This window comes from Monodelphis domestica, chromosome 2 (assembly GCF_027887165.1).
Source record: "Monodelphis domestica isolate mMonDom1 chromosome 2, mMonDom1.pri, whole genome shotgun sequence".
NCBI classification, from domain to species: domain Eukaryota; kingdom Metazoa; phylum Chordata; class Mammalia; order Didelphimorphia; family Didelphidae; genus Monodelphis; species Monodelphis domestica.
In genome coordinates, this window is record NC_077228.1 from 44,382,519 (window position 1) to 44,397,339 (window position 14,821).

A 14,821-nucleotide genomic window follows, 5' to 3' on the forward strand; every position below is an offset into this window, starting at 1 on the left:
ACATAAAAAGAACAAAGAAATTATAATAGACAGCTTCTATCCAGGCAATGAACAAAGAGCAAATGGAACAGAGAGGATCAAGGCACATCAAGCAAAAACACAGAAACTACAGCTAATTGGACTTGGGCTTTGGAAGAACTCAAAATACAACTCAAAAGACAATTAAGAGAGGCTAAAGACAACTGGGGAAAGAACTTAAAATGCAAAAAAAAAAAAAGATGTTGATAATCAAGAGAAAGGTAGACAAAATAATTAGGGACCTTGAGACCATGTCATATTCATTGAAGGAAATGGGATGCAGATGCTGCTCCTAGAAAAGACTTACTGAATCATGTAAGAGAGGGATTAAACTTGTTCTGCTTGGCCACAGAGAGCTAAACCATGAACAATGGTTGAAAATTGAAGAGAGAAATATCTCACTTGACCATAAGGGGGAAATGTCCAAACAATTAGAACTATCCAAAAGTACAATGAAATGATTTGGGGAAGTAGGGATCCCTCCACTAGCAATCTTTAAAAAGAGTATAAATAACCATTTCTTCAGTAAATTTTTAAAGAGGTCCCTGTATAGACATGGGAAGTCCTACATGACTTCTCAAATCCTATCTAAATGAGATTTTGTCCTTTATTCCAGATATTAGAAAGATGGTTATTTATTTAAGGCAGTCAGCAAATCCATTTGGTAGCTAATCTTATCCAAGATTTTTAGAGCTAACCTCAAACCCAAAAGGAATTTTCTTTCTTTCTGTGTTGAATTACTAATTTGCCTAAGAAAGTGGGTCCAAATAATTGTATTCTAGATAGAAATGCTCTAGAGTCAGGTTCTACCTGGGTTCTCACTTTGATAGTTTTTCACTAGTCTTAAAATAGTCTTCAATCTCTTTGCAATCCATATCAGGGAAATTGCTATTGTCTTAATTGAATTATTTTTAGAAGACTTTCATTTGAAATGTCACAATTAAAGTAATAATAAACACTGAAACACCACAATAACTATTCTTTAAGTCCCACATAATTGATTCATATTAGAGAGAGAGAATCTTTAAATGTGGTTGTTTGGATATTTCTAATAATAAGTCCTTTTGAATAGGAGCAGAGATGGAGTCATAGTCTGTATACTCAATGACAAACTCTGGTAAGTGAGCTTAGAATGAGGCCATTTTCTCTTGTGTTATTATATTTGAGCTGCTAGAGTTTCTTATATGACTCAGATGGGTGAAGTAAGGAAAAATCCAGTCTTCCCAGAATCATTTTGATTTCTTCTGGTTGGACAAGTGGGTGGGTAGGGGGTTGTTCATGCAATAACTGAATGCTAGTTCATGGAACCAAACATGGAATTATAAATATTAGTATTCACAAATAATTACATTTCTTTATCAGGAATAGGAAGTGGTTTATATTCCAACTGGGGTACAGACAGTACATTCCAGATATGTATTCCAGATATGCACAATAGAAACCAGCATGGTGTATTTACATGTATTTTATGTGCTGAAGAAGAATTTCAGCTATTTGGTATATGGGATACTCATCAGAACATTAGCTACACATCAGGGTAGTAAATTACTTACCACATTAGGTCATTCAAAAGTTCAATGTGACAAACAGCTTCTTCTTGGCAGTCGATGATACCTGGAGGCTCTCACAAAAAGGATCAAAAATTTCTAAGTAAAGAGAACATTGAGTTGGCTTCTGAAATCTAAAACATTTGTTCTTGCATAAAAGCAGCCATGTGGCAGCTCATTGTCAGATGCTAGCTCCTAGCAGTATCCATCAACAGAACTACCCTGACAATCCTGGATTCCTATTCAACAACCTAGAGGTTTTTAAAGGGAGATAATCGCACAGTGATTTATGACCCAGAGGAAAATTTTCAGAAAGGTGCTGAAATAAATGGCATTTAGGAGATTGGATCATTTCTAGAGCCTCATTTAGCCTGGAAGGTCATTCTTGGGTTGGTTTTGTCAGGGAGACCAAACCAAATTTCTTGAGCTAAACTCAGAACAGATTAGATTATAACAAACCTGAGAACAGACACATAAGTCAACCTGTATCCTCAGTCACCACACAATACAGCCAGGACTAAGAAGATGACTCCAAGGAACTCTTCACAATGCCTTCACAGACAATCTTAGTACAGAAAATCAGAACAAATCTCGGCTGCTTCACGCGACAAATAATTCCATTGGGAAGAATCATTTATTCTGTTGTTCAGCCACTGTGATCCCATTTGGGATTTCCTTGGCAAAGGTGCTAGAATGGTTTGCCATTTCCTTCTTCGGTTCATTTTACAGATGAAGAACTGAGGCACACAGTTATCAGTGACTTGCTCAGGGTCACCCAGCTATTCAATGTCTGAGGTTGGATTTGAACCTTAGGTCTTTCTGACTCCAGACCTAGCATTCTACCCATTGTGCCACTCAGCTGCCACCTTCAGACCTGTTCTAAGGACAAAAAAAAACCAACCAGAAAAAAAAAACCAATGAGGCATCCCTGATTGTCAACCCTGAATGGTAGTGAGAATTGTTTTTTTTTTGTTCATTCTGCCTCTAATTAAGTCAACCGAGGAACCACCTGGTGAAGAATAGAGAAGGTTGACCTTAGAGCCAGAAGAAGGCTCACTTTCAAGTACTGTCTCTGACACATATTGGCTACATGATCACATTCAAGTCATTTAAGCTATGTTGGAAAGGCAGGTGCCATAGCATCAATTATGACAGTACCATAGACAAGAACCTGGAAGAGACCTTGAAGATTATATTTTCCAACATTCTCATTTTATAGGTGAAGAAACTGAGGGCTGACTTGCATAAAGCTGCACAAGTATTGAGTGGCAATTCCAACATTCAAACCCAGTTCTGTTCCAAGGCCAATGTTTTTGCCAACCTATCACACTAGTCCCCTAATAAGTGTAATTTTCTGCCTTTCTATTAAGGATATCATGTAAAAAATTTTCCAAACCACTGGTACTCCAACTTTTCCCACAAATAAGTAGATAAGATCTTTAAAGTTATTAAAAAAATACAAATTAATTCTTGCAAACCAAGTAGTATTTTACCACTGACTTACAATAATCATTTATTCAATCTCACCTGAATAAATATTAAAGGCAAGGCACTGTATCCTTTCAGGGATGACTAAGCTAATTGATCTTTTCCTGGTAATAACTCCTAAAATAACTCTAAATTTCTTTGCCCATTATCTAGGCAATGAGTTAATGATTTAGAAATATTTCAATTTGAGAGAAATAACTATTTAAAAAATCCTGGAAATAAATATCTTTGGGCCAGGAAAAATCAATATTAATTAATCTGATTTAATAAAAAAGTTGGATTGAATATTAGATTTATGTTGGTTCCAATCTGTGAATGATAGCAGGAAATATTCTGTTTCTCAACTATTCTCCTTCACTCTGCTACCAGTCATTTGTTTTCTTATGTGACAAGTTCTGGGCAATACATCTTTTCCTATATGTATTTTGAACAATAAATTCATTGACTTTAGTAAAAAGGAGAAGCTTGAAATTACTTACTATACAATGATTATTTGCCTAAACTTCTTTATGGGATCCTTAAGCTGCTCCTTTTTTGGAATTTCTATTAATGAACCATTAACTCTCAAGTCTTGGCATCCCATGCTACTGTTAATATTTTTTTTTTAAAACCCTTACCTTCCATCTTGGAATCATTACTGTGTATTGGCTCCAAGGCAGAAGAGTGGTAAGGGCTAGGCCATGGGGGTCAAGTGACTTGCCCAGGGTCACACAGCTGGGAAGTGTCCGAGGCCAGATTTGAACCTAGGACCTCCCGTCTCTAGGACTGGTTCTCAATCCACTGAACTATCCAGCTGTCCTCTGTTAATATTTTTAAATAGCAAGTTGAATTAACTTAGCACTCAGGATTGGTAGCACTTTGAGTTGCTCTGAGTACTGATGTATTTGTATCCAATAGAACAAAAATTCACAAAATATTTTCTTGGGGACTTTGGTCTAAATGCAAGGCCTAAATGAGGTGTTGAGCTTTGTAAATATATTTTTTTCTATAGATAACTCTATGCTACAAAGTGGTTTATGGTACAAATTTTAAGATCAAATGAGATAATAATTTGTAAAGTACTTAGCACAGTTCCTGATACACAGTAAGTACTCTATAAATGTTAGCGATTGTTGTTAATATTATTAAGCATAAAACCATACTAAGGCTTTTAGAAAACTCTATATTATACCTGAAAGGACATTTAAAATCTGCTCTGTAGCTTAATTGGAATTAGGTAGCTTAACAAGCCTCTAAAGAAATTCAATTTACTTAGAATGATATCCTGAAGCTACTAAGGTAAAAGTACGAATAAACATGAGGTTCAACAAAGTCTATAAATGAAACCAAGTTCCCTGGAATACACGGGGCTGGGTAAGGGCACTGTTCCATTGGTTCATTTTTTAAAGCATGGTACCACAGTGTTTCTTGGCTTACCTTTAAACACCCTGCTGAGTTTTTCCACTGAGAAAAATATTTATTCTGGGGTTTCTAGCCTTATGCAATTGCTTGATTTTCCTAAACAATGTTCTGCCCCTTTTAGATGCAGCCAACAAAGTTAAAACGTCCCTGGCATGGTCACCTTGTTATTTTCATCTTTTTACAACATCACATGAACACAACTGAAGGGTAGCATTGAGTAGGATCTCCTTTGCCTGGTGTGGATTTCCTTCCTCACAAGAGAGTGTTTTGAGTCTGAGCCATCAACTTAGCACATCTGTAGTAAATGAGTCTACCATGCTGTTTTCATTGAGCTGGACTCCTTTTTCACATACGTACCATCTCAATCATTAATGAAAAGGAAAACATTTCCCTGCAAAAGATCATAAATCCATTCATCATCCAAAATGAAGGCTTACCAGGATTTTTTATTGCTATAAATAATAAAACATTTTTTGTTGTTGTTGGGGAAAGGAAGTAAAGTTAACTCTTGGTGATAAGTTTAGACTCTTTTTTTGCAGGTTAAATACTTTAACATTGTCTAGGATGTAATGTTCATCCAAAAAGAGACACTGAAAATTTTGAGGTTTTCATTTGGAGATTATTTCCTTCATGGGGGGAAAAAATTATCCTCAGCCTAATTCAAATTTGGCATCCTCTGAGGAGAAAACAGCAGGACCACCATGCAAGCCCACATTGTGAACACAAAAAACCCTGCATCCCAGCTGGGTTGTGTGTGTCCTCTGGCCCATGAGCTGAAATCAAGCTATGGCAACTTTTATTTGCATGTAGTTTTTATTTGTAATGTAGCCTTTTTCTTAGGAGAAAATTTGGAAAAGAAGCATATTTACTTTGGCCAAATGTGTGTTACATAAATTTAGTCAACTCTTGATTATCCAGGGACTGATTAACTGGTTATGGATAATCCAGACCTTTTTTATCCATTTCCCTCCCTTAGTTTATATTTTGGCTATTTTCCTGCTCATTAGAATCTCTTTAAGAGAAAAATAGCCTCCAATCTATCAATATGTCTACCGAGTAGGATGAAAAATTTGGCTAGGGAGGAAGATAAAAGTATTGGCTGAAATAGTAATTTAGTTTTACCCATGGTTTTCAAGGACTCATGTCACTCCTTTTCCCAATTAAACATGAATTATGATATGAATGGCAGTGAATAGTTTTTTCTGTTCCCACTGAAAATAGGAAAGGAAGAAAATAAAAAATATGGAAATAGGAGCGAGACACAGGAAAAAGTCCCTAAGAATCATGCTATTTTCATTCATAAGCAATATTGTGGGCATTTTAATATCTAGTGAAGCAGAATGAATATAGGCACTAGGAGGTTAAGAATACTGAATTATAATTCCTATAAGGGAGAAACACTGACAACTTTGTTTTGTATCTCAGCTTCATATAAGCCAGTTAGGTTGCTTTATAGAAGCAGTCCATCTTTGTTAAAATTTATGCTCAAAATGCATGTTTCAAGGCTTGCTTAGATCAATCCAAGGATTCAGTAGGCATGATTCACATGTGGTATGATCTTAATCAACATATTTAATAATGAAAGTGTTTTCATAAATATCACCATATCAAACACTCACAATCTCTAAGCTACATGGCAAGAAAAACACTCAAAATATATAGAGACCTCACAGAAGAGCTCAAAATCATATGGGAACAGGAAAGGATGTGTATCATCCCTCTAATGCTGTCCACTAGTGGAATTATACCAAAGCTGGTTGCCCATACCCTATAAAGGATGAACATCTCTCTGGATATCTCAATTCACATACAAAAAAACAGTCATTTCACCTACCTATAAATTAATGCATAAAAATTAACAATAAAAGATTAGAAGAATAGCAACTTGTACCTCTACTTTCCTACTGAACTTCACTGAAAAGATGAGAACAAGATGATGATGATAAAAATAATAATCCCATCAAAGCCCAACTCATCATCTATATCATGAAATAAGAATAGTGAGAAAGTTGAGGAATGCCAAGCATGATGTTGAATAATATCATATGTGGCCTTAGAGTTATAAGGGAAGTATAGAAAATCTGATTGAACATCTGAAATGTCAGCCAAATGAACTATAGTTAATGAGTGAGCATCCCAGTCAGTGATTTGAAACTACAATAAATCTAAGTAATTATGTGATAGGATTGTCTACTCCAACTCAAAACTGTCATGATTATTGCTTGACAGAGAATACAATGGAGTGAGCGGCATTCTGGTACCTCAAAATGACAAGATACAACAGAATCCATCAGAAATAACTGCCTCATACCTGGTAGAAATACTTCCCTCATATCTTGCTACAATTAAGCAAACAAACCATGTATGTTCATGAAAGGAACCACAGAACCATATTGTAAAAATTAGAAACATATAACTTCTACACAAAGTTTATCTTTAAGAAAAGGGTATACAATTATGTTATGAAGTTGGTGTGAGCACAATCTTAATAATGAACAGAATATGGGCTGGATACCCTCCAGGGATCACCTCCAAGTTTGAGATTCTAAGATACTTAAGAAAGACCTGAATATATCATATTTAGTAAGTTTTCCAAACCTTGCCTAGCAGCAAATTTCTCTGCTTAGCATAGAAGTTTCACAAACTTCTAGAATGTATCCCAGTTATTCCAATGAGCGAGACAGAAAAACAATTTCAATAAAGTAATTTTAAAAAAGTCACAGTGTTGCAATATCAGAGTTCACTAACAATGAATAAGTGGTTAGTTTTGTGAATTCTGGCATGGCATAACTTGTCCCTTAGCAAATTCTCTTTGTTGTGTGATAAAATTGGCAGAAAGCCTCACTGTTGCCTGATTCCTAGGCATCATTTCAAAGGATAAGCAGACTGGGTCAATATTTCCACCCTATATCTTTCTTTTTTTTTCACATTTTCAAATAAAATTTAATTCTATATATATATATAGAATTAAATTTTATTTGGTCTATTTCAAACATTATTCCTTGGTTACAAAAATCATATTCTATTCCTCCCTCCCCTCCCCCTGCCCTTCCCATAGCCAATGTGCAATTTTACTGGGTGTTACATGTGTCCTTGATCAGAACCAATTTCCATGTTGTTGGTGTTTGCACTAGGATGTTCATTTAGGGTCTACCTCCCCAGTCATATCCCCCTCAACCTATGTAACCAAGCAGTTATTTTTCTTTGGTGATTTTACTCTGAATGTGGATGTTTTTTTCTCGTAAATTCCTCCAAGTTGTTCAGGATCACTGCATTGCCACTAATGGAGAAGTCCATTACATTTGATCATACCACAGTGTATCTGTCTCTGTGTACAATGTTCTCCTGGTTCTGCTCCTTTCACTCTGCATCACTTCCTGGAGGTTGTTCCATACCTGTATCTTTCTTAAGGCACTAAGATATCATCTCAAAATTCTAGTAAATACCTGGATTGCTCTAACCAAAATTTGTTGAGATATTCATTTTGGGCATAAATTTTGATAATCAGTGATTGCTTCCACAAAGCAAAAGAGAAAACAGAATCCCACTGCTCCAGCAGTTTGTACTCATTCTGGCCTCTTGACCTGATCCCTCAGACCATCTTCAAACCCTCCACTCTTCAACCCCTACTCCTAGCATTAACATGGACCAAACTGTTGGACAAAATTTAAATCAGATCCCCACCCCATCTCTGGATCTCTCCCAGATCCCTCCCCAACTCCAGAGCCTCATAATCCTAAAATATTCCCACCTGGACTCAGGAATGCTACCAACCTTGATTCAGATATAATTGGATGTTTCACCTGCAACATTTAACTATTGGATATTTGTGAGTGTTGGAAAAAGAAGGAAAGGGGGTGGGGGGGAATTCTATAACTATCATAACTGCTTTATTTACATCAAATTTTGCTTTGTAAGTAAGTACCAAATATTTACTCACCTGCATTTTCTTTAAATCAGCCTGTCCCCTAGGGAATTTGCCTCCAGAAAAATAAATAAAATGAGCATACTTTACTACTTCTCAGTTATGCATTTTCACTTGCCTGAGGTAAAGGAGGAAAAGGACTGCTAGTATGACTGATTGGTTCATAATAGACTAAAATATAAGTACAGTACAGAGTGTTCTGTACTATTAGTGAGGGAGGGGACATACCTTATGAGCACTCACTTCTAATACTGTAGCTCCCAAGTGCTCACCTAACGTTCTTCTCATTAAGAGTCAGGCAGGAAATGCAATTTGTTTTTAGCAAAGGCACTGATTTACTAAGACGTGATAGTAAATAGCTATAAAACATTCCCTTCCATAAGCCTGGGCATACTTTCCCACAAATACACAGAGCATTTGTGGAAAGAATGGGTACAATAATGAGACAGACATATAAGAGATACCGAGGCAACTTGGAACTATTCTTCAGTGTTCCAAAGTCCTGGTTCTCTTTGTGGATTCCACATACAACTTCTCCTGGGACCCAGAAATCTTTATTGTGCATGGCACTCAGCTTAGCCCTCAGGGTCTGCTTCTTTTCACAACCTGACTTCTGATTACCAAGGCTTTCTCTCTCTCATATGGCTCCATCAAAAATGCTGCTATGGAAGCTACGTGTTCCTTTGAGTGACTGTATGTTGGTGTCTGTGTCTTGCAGTAGTGTGCGTATCCTACTAGGTAGAATGTCAAGTATGTCTCCTTCAAAGTAACATGGCCAATTGAGGGGGGGAGAGGAGAGAGAAGTTCCTTTGTTCAATCTCTGAAGTGGTCTGTTACTCATCTAGCTCCTGGCATGCACATCCATAAACTGCTAAATCCATCGAGGACTTTGCTTTTTAAAGTCCTGTAAAGAGTATATTTGATTTTTGCTTGTCCAGTGGTTGTTCCCTTTAATTCTATCAGAGAGAAGTATTCACACATTATAGAGGCATCAGTGGATGTAAACAGATACAAAAATACTTAATGGAAAGTCTCAAGGAACAACGATATCTCTCTTAGAAGTAATTAACTTCAATGAACATTTATTGAGTGGCTACAGTTGTCAAAGCATTATGCTAAACACTAGTAGAGTGTTCACACTAATAACTTGGTTTTGAGAAGCATTTGTTCTTTTTTGCATATGACATTCTGTGCTTTTTGGCTACTTTTCCTCAAATTTCCCTCATTAGTGAGAAACTTACTTGAGTAACAAATGTTTTAGAATATTCATTGTGCTGAATGATGGTGATGACAATGATGATAATATCAGATATACACACATAGTAGGAGGGTTTAAGGAGGTCAAATGTAGAAAGGGAATAGTCACAAACAAAAGAAATGTCAGCCTCAGAGTACAGAACATAAAGGAAGTGCCAAAAAAAACCCAAACAAAGTATAAATATTTTAGATCAGAATCTGAAAGCTTAGTGAAGAAAGGAGGGGCTGAGGAATGGGAACAGACTACTTCAATTATGAAATACTAGAATTGATCAGATTCCTTCTTTCTAAACCTCTCTTCTTTGCAAAGAGAGAAAAGGGCCAAGATAGAAAATAGCAAACAATGTTATAATAGATTAAAAACACAATTAACAGTCATAACTGTAAGTGTGAATGATATTAATTCACCCATAAAATGAAGGTCAGTGGAATAAACTGGAAAACAGAATTCAACAATATGCCAAATACAAAAAACAAATACATGAAACCTTATTACTGAAACAGTATGAAAAAGGAGATGAAACATAATTCATTATGTCTCTATGCTTCAAAAACATTTAAAAAAACAGGGATGGCAATCATGACCTACCACAACATAATGGTAAAAAAAAATTGACAGTTACAAGAGGTAAACAAGCTAAGTACATCATTTCAAAGCACTGTTGATAATTAAATAATATCAAAGCTTATCATATATACACTAAATGATATGACCATTTAATAATTAAAGAAGTTAGTCAGTTTCTGAGGAGAAATTGACAATGAGGCTATAATAGTTAGGGACATTGACATAACCCTTTTAGAACGAAACAAATTTAGCAAGAATATAAACAAGAAAAAAAGTTATGGATCTAAATAGATTTTTTAAAATATTAGCTATGATAAATCTCTGGCAATTATAAAATACTAATAAAAATTCACATATACATATAATTCTGAGCTTTGCCTAGTTCATTTACAAAAATTTATCATATGGTAGGACATATAACCCTTATAATAAATTGAAATAAGCAGAAATATTAAACTTAGTCTTCAGTGACCACAATAAATTGCAAATGCAATAAAAATCTTTTTAAAATGTATACCTGAAGAAAGAATTCAAACTTTCATAAACATTGTGTAGTTTAATCTCAAAGAACTGATGAATCAAAGAACAAATTATAGAAACAATAGGTAATTTCATTAAAAATTAAAACAATGAGACAACTTAACAAAAGTTTGGGGATACAGACAAAGTAGTCCTTAGGGGAAAATTTGAATCTCTAAACATATTCATTAACAAAAGAGAAAAATAGCAAGTTAATTAATTGAACTTTTAAAAATATGTATAGGAGGGAAAAAAACAAAAGCCAAAATGAGTCATAAACAAGTCGATCAGCTTTGAAGTTACAGGTTAAAGTTATTTATTGCTTATAAGGAAAAGCAAGTTGTACTAAAGAGATTTTATGTACAATTCTCTTCCACTGTTCTATTTTTAATATAGAAATGCTAATTTATTTAATTTAGAATTTAGTGTTAATTCTAGAATTTTTAAAACTATATATATTTTGAAACTGGGAACTGGCAAAGCAAATTAAAGTTTATTAATATAGTGGAATATTATTCTGATCTAAGAAATGACTAAAGCACTTTGCAAATATTAATTCATTTGCTTTACAACATCCTTGGTAAGAGGTACTCTTTATTATCTCCATTTTCTAATAAAAGAAACAGAGATTAAATAACTTTCTCAAGGTCACACAGTGTTTGATGCCACATATGAACTCAGATTTTCTTGAAGCCAGGCCGAGAGTTCTATTCATTGCACCACCTAGCATCCTAAGCACAGATTCAGAGAAGCCTAGGAAAGCTTGCTTTCTTGATTCAAAGTAAACAGAACTAGGAAGACCGTTTATAAAATTTTACAAAACACTAAAATAAAGCATTTCTAAAAGATTTAAGTGCCCTGAATAACAACTCCCATAGCCTGATAATGAATTTGATTTCCCACCTCTTGATAATGAAGTGATTAATGCATGATTCAGAATGAGATATATTTTCTGACATGGTCGATGTGTGGATACCTTTCACATGACCAGATTTATTTGTTTAAGGGAAGGTGGTTATTAGAGATGGAGGGCTATAAAAGAAACAGGATATTAAGAATGATGTAGGGGCAGCTAGGAGGCTCAGTGGATAGCAAGTCAGGCCTGGAGATGAGAGGTCTTGGGTTAAAATCTGGCCTCAATTACTTCCTAGCTATGTGACCCTGGGCAAGTCATTTAATTCCAATTGACTGGTCCTTACCACTCTTCTACTTAGAATAGTTCTAAGGTAGAAGGTAAAGATTTAAAGAAAAAAAGTGGCATGGAAAAGAGAAAAAGCATCAATGAAACAAATAAAAATAAAGAAGAGAGAAGGAAGTAAGGAAAAAGACAAAAACAAACTGGAGAGTGTAGATATAACCATGTTAAATGTATCATATATTTTATAAAAGCCATATTACTATAATAATGCTAATAACAATAAATATTAATTATGATGGTAACTCAAATTTATCTAGCTGATTAAGATTTGCAAAACACTTTTCATATATTAGCTTATACACATAATGGAGTTTTGCAATTTACTATATGATTTTTTTTCCTGTTCCTCTTTGTAAATGGGAATGATCAGGTTTTTGTCTAGTATATCATAGGCAATTAATAAAAATGTGTTGCTTGATTGAATTGTTGAGTTCATCATTTAAAAAAATTAAATCAATACTACCATTACTTATTAAAAAAAAAAAAAGATGTCAGTGGATTGTCCTGTGACTCCACTAACCCATTGCTGTGACTTTCAGATTAGAACATCCTTCTGTGGCTACCACTCTCCTATGTGTTGTCTTTCCAGAATAGGAATGTAAACTTCTTCCGGACAAGGGCTGCCTTTTTGTTGTTGTCTCATCTCAGATCCTTAGCACAGAGCCTGGAATTTACACAGCTAATAATACGAGTCAAGGCACGGGGCCAAAGGGGAGAAATCGTCATATTTTTTTTTTCTTTCAGCTTTGGGGCTTATCTGCTCTGAACCCACACACAGTGTGCAGACCATGCTCAGTTCTGAAAAGAACCTGATCTCTAGTGGAGAGGGATTAGGCTGCTTTTGCTTACTATCTTCAGTTATGTCCCCTAGCCATTGCCCCAGGTGCAATTCACTAAAACCTTTTTGGTTCCCATCTACAGTCTTCCCAAAAAAGAAAGGGTAGATGGGACAGATGCATATTTCCTACATACCAGAGAAATCCCTGAGTTCAAATCTTGACTCTGACACTTTACTGTATGACTTTGGGCAAGTCAATTAACTTCTTTCAATTTCATTTTCCTTATCTGACAAATGAAGATAATAATATCTAATTCACAGCATTGTTATAGCAACTAAATAAGATAACATATATAAAGCACTTTGAAAGCCTCAAAACACTATATCAATACCATCTATTGAGTGCTAGACATAAAGCACTCACATGTACATATTAACAGAAAGAGGAGCTAAACAAATGTATCAACTCTTGCTATTCTTTACCTTCATCAAAATGTAACACAGTTGGGGAGGGGGGCTGCTGAATAGATATTGTTACATTTCACCTTGCTTTGCACTGTCCTCCTCATGGTAGATATCTTTCAGCAAATTGATCATGACTTTGGTGCTGTTAAGAGTGACAAATGTCAAACAATATTCACAATGAGAATTTCCAAAAAAAACAAGCTACAACTAAAGAATTAGTCCTATTTGCCATCGATTTCAGCATTGCTGGAAAGATGTAAGAATGCAATAACTTTGCTAGAGGTGGTATGTTCAAATGTTATTAGTGACATAATTTATATCTTGACTAGAGTAATATTTTGAATTATAAATGAGATTGTACAATTTCAGGATTAAACTTTAAAAGTTATCTATTTCAATCAGCCAGCCATATTAAAATCTCCTTACAATGACTACTTGACATATAGTCATCTAACATAGTCTAGTCATAGGGAACAGACTACCACAGAAGGAAATCTATTTTCTTTCTGGACAGCCCTCATTATTGACAATTCTTCCTGATCCTGAGCCAGTAACTGTGTAGTAGTAACTGTGTCCCCTTGGGTCCCACTTCTTCCTTCCGGAGATACACATAACCAGAACAATCTCTGTTGCATAGGACAGTCCTCTAGTTGTTCGAAGACTGTGATCGTATCCATCCTAATTCTTTACTTCACTTCTTCTGGTTTAATGTTGCTAATTCTTTCAGCCAGTCTGAGTTCCCTTGTTTTCCTTATTATTCTTCTGTAAATGAAAAATTAGAGCAAAATCCTGCCTTTACTTTGTTGAAACTTTCCCATTCTCTACAGTTCCTAAGAGATCGCCTACAGAAATTTAATACTCATACCTGCAAACTGTTGAGTCATTATTTTAAGGAGTAAAATATAAATCATCTAGAAATAGAAACATGAACTTACTTAAAGCAGCCAGAAACTCTCTTGTCTTTTTAATTGTCTTTGGCTATACAAGAAAACAGGTGAAACAGTGGTCAGACTTTCTTTCTTTCTGTTATCTCTTGATATCATGCTATCTTCCTCAATCAAGAGACCTGCCTTTTTCATCTCCTCAAAACAAATGAAAGCTTTTGATTCTTTTTCTTTTATGATTAGCATTTTCTCAGATTATTGAGTTCACTATAAGTCCTGAGAGAGCTTTCTATGTAGCCCCTTGTTTTATTTTGATACCTTCACCACCCCTTTTTTTTCTCACTGGGGTCATCTATAAATGAACCTTCACAAAAACAGTTTTGTTTTATTATTTTATTATTTACTTATTTGTTTGTTTGTTTTGTGCAAATTGTGGTATTATGGGTACTGGGAACTGCCAGGAAGGAAAATGTTCTACCAACGAAAATGAACAACTCTTTAGAGAATTGCCTGTGGCACATTAAGAGCTTAGATGATTTCCTCAGGATAATGCAGACGGTATATACGTAAGGCAGGACTTGAACTCGTGTCTTTCTGACTCTTAAGGCTAGCATTCTATACATTATGTCTCCTAGGGACTTTTCACAAACTTGATGACACACCTAATATATATCTATGATGCTTTTGTCCCACACATTCCCAGAGAGATCAATTTACCTTGCAAGACTTGGGGCGATTTAACTTACTGTTTAGAACTGTGCTGTCCTAAAAAT

The 14,821-nt window shown here is 35.1% G+C and overlaps 1 protein-coding gene across 2 annotated transcripts in view; it reads left to right on the forward strand.

Annotated features, from left to right (window-relative positions):
* COL24A1 (collagen type XXIV alpha 1 chain) overlaps positions 1–14,821 on the forward strand; it is a 399,913-nt gene that overhangs the window by 339,103 nt on the left and 45,989 nt on the right. The window lies entirely within an intron of this gene.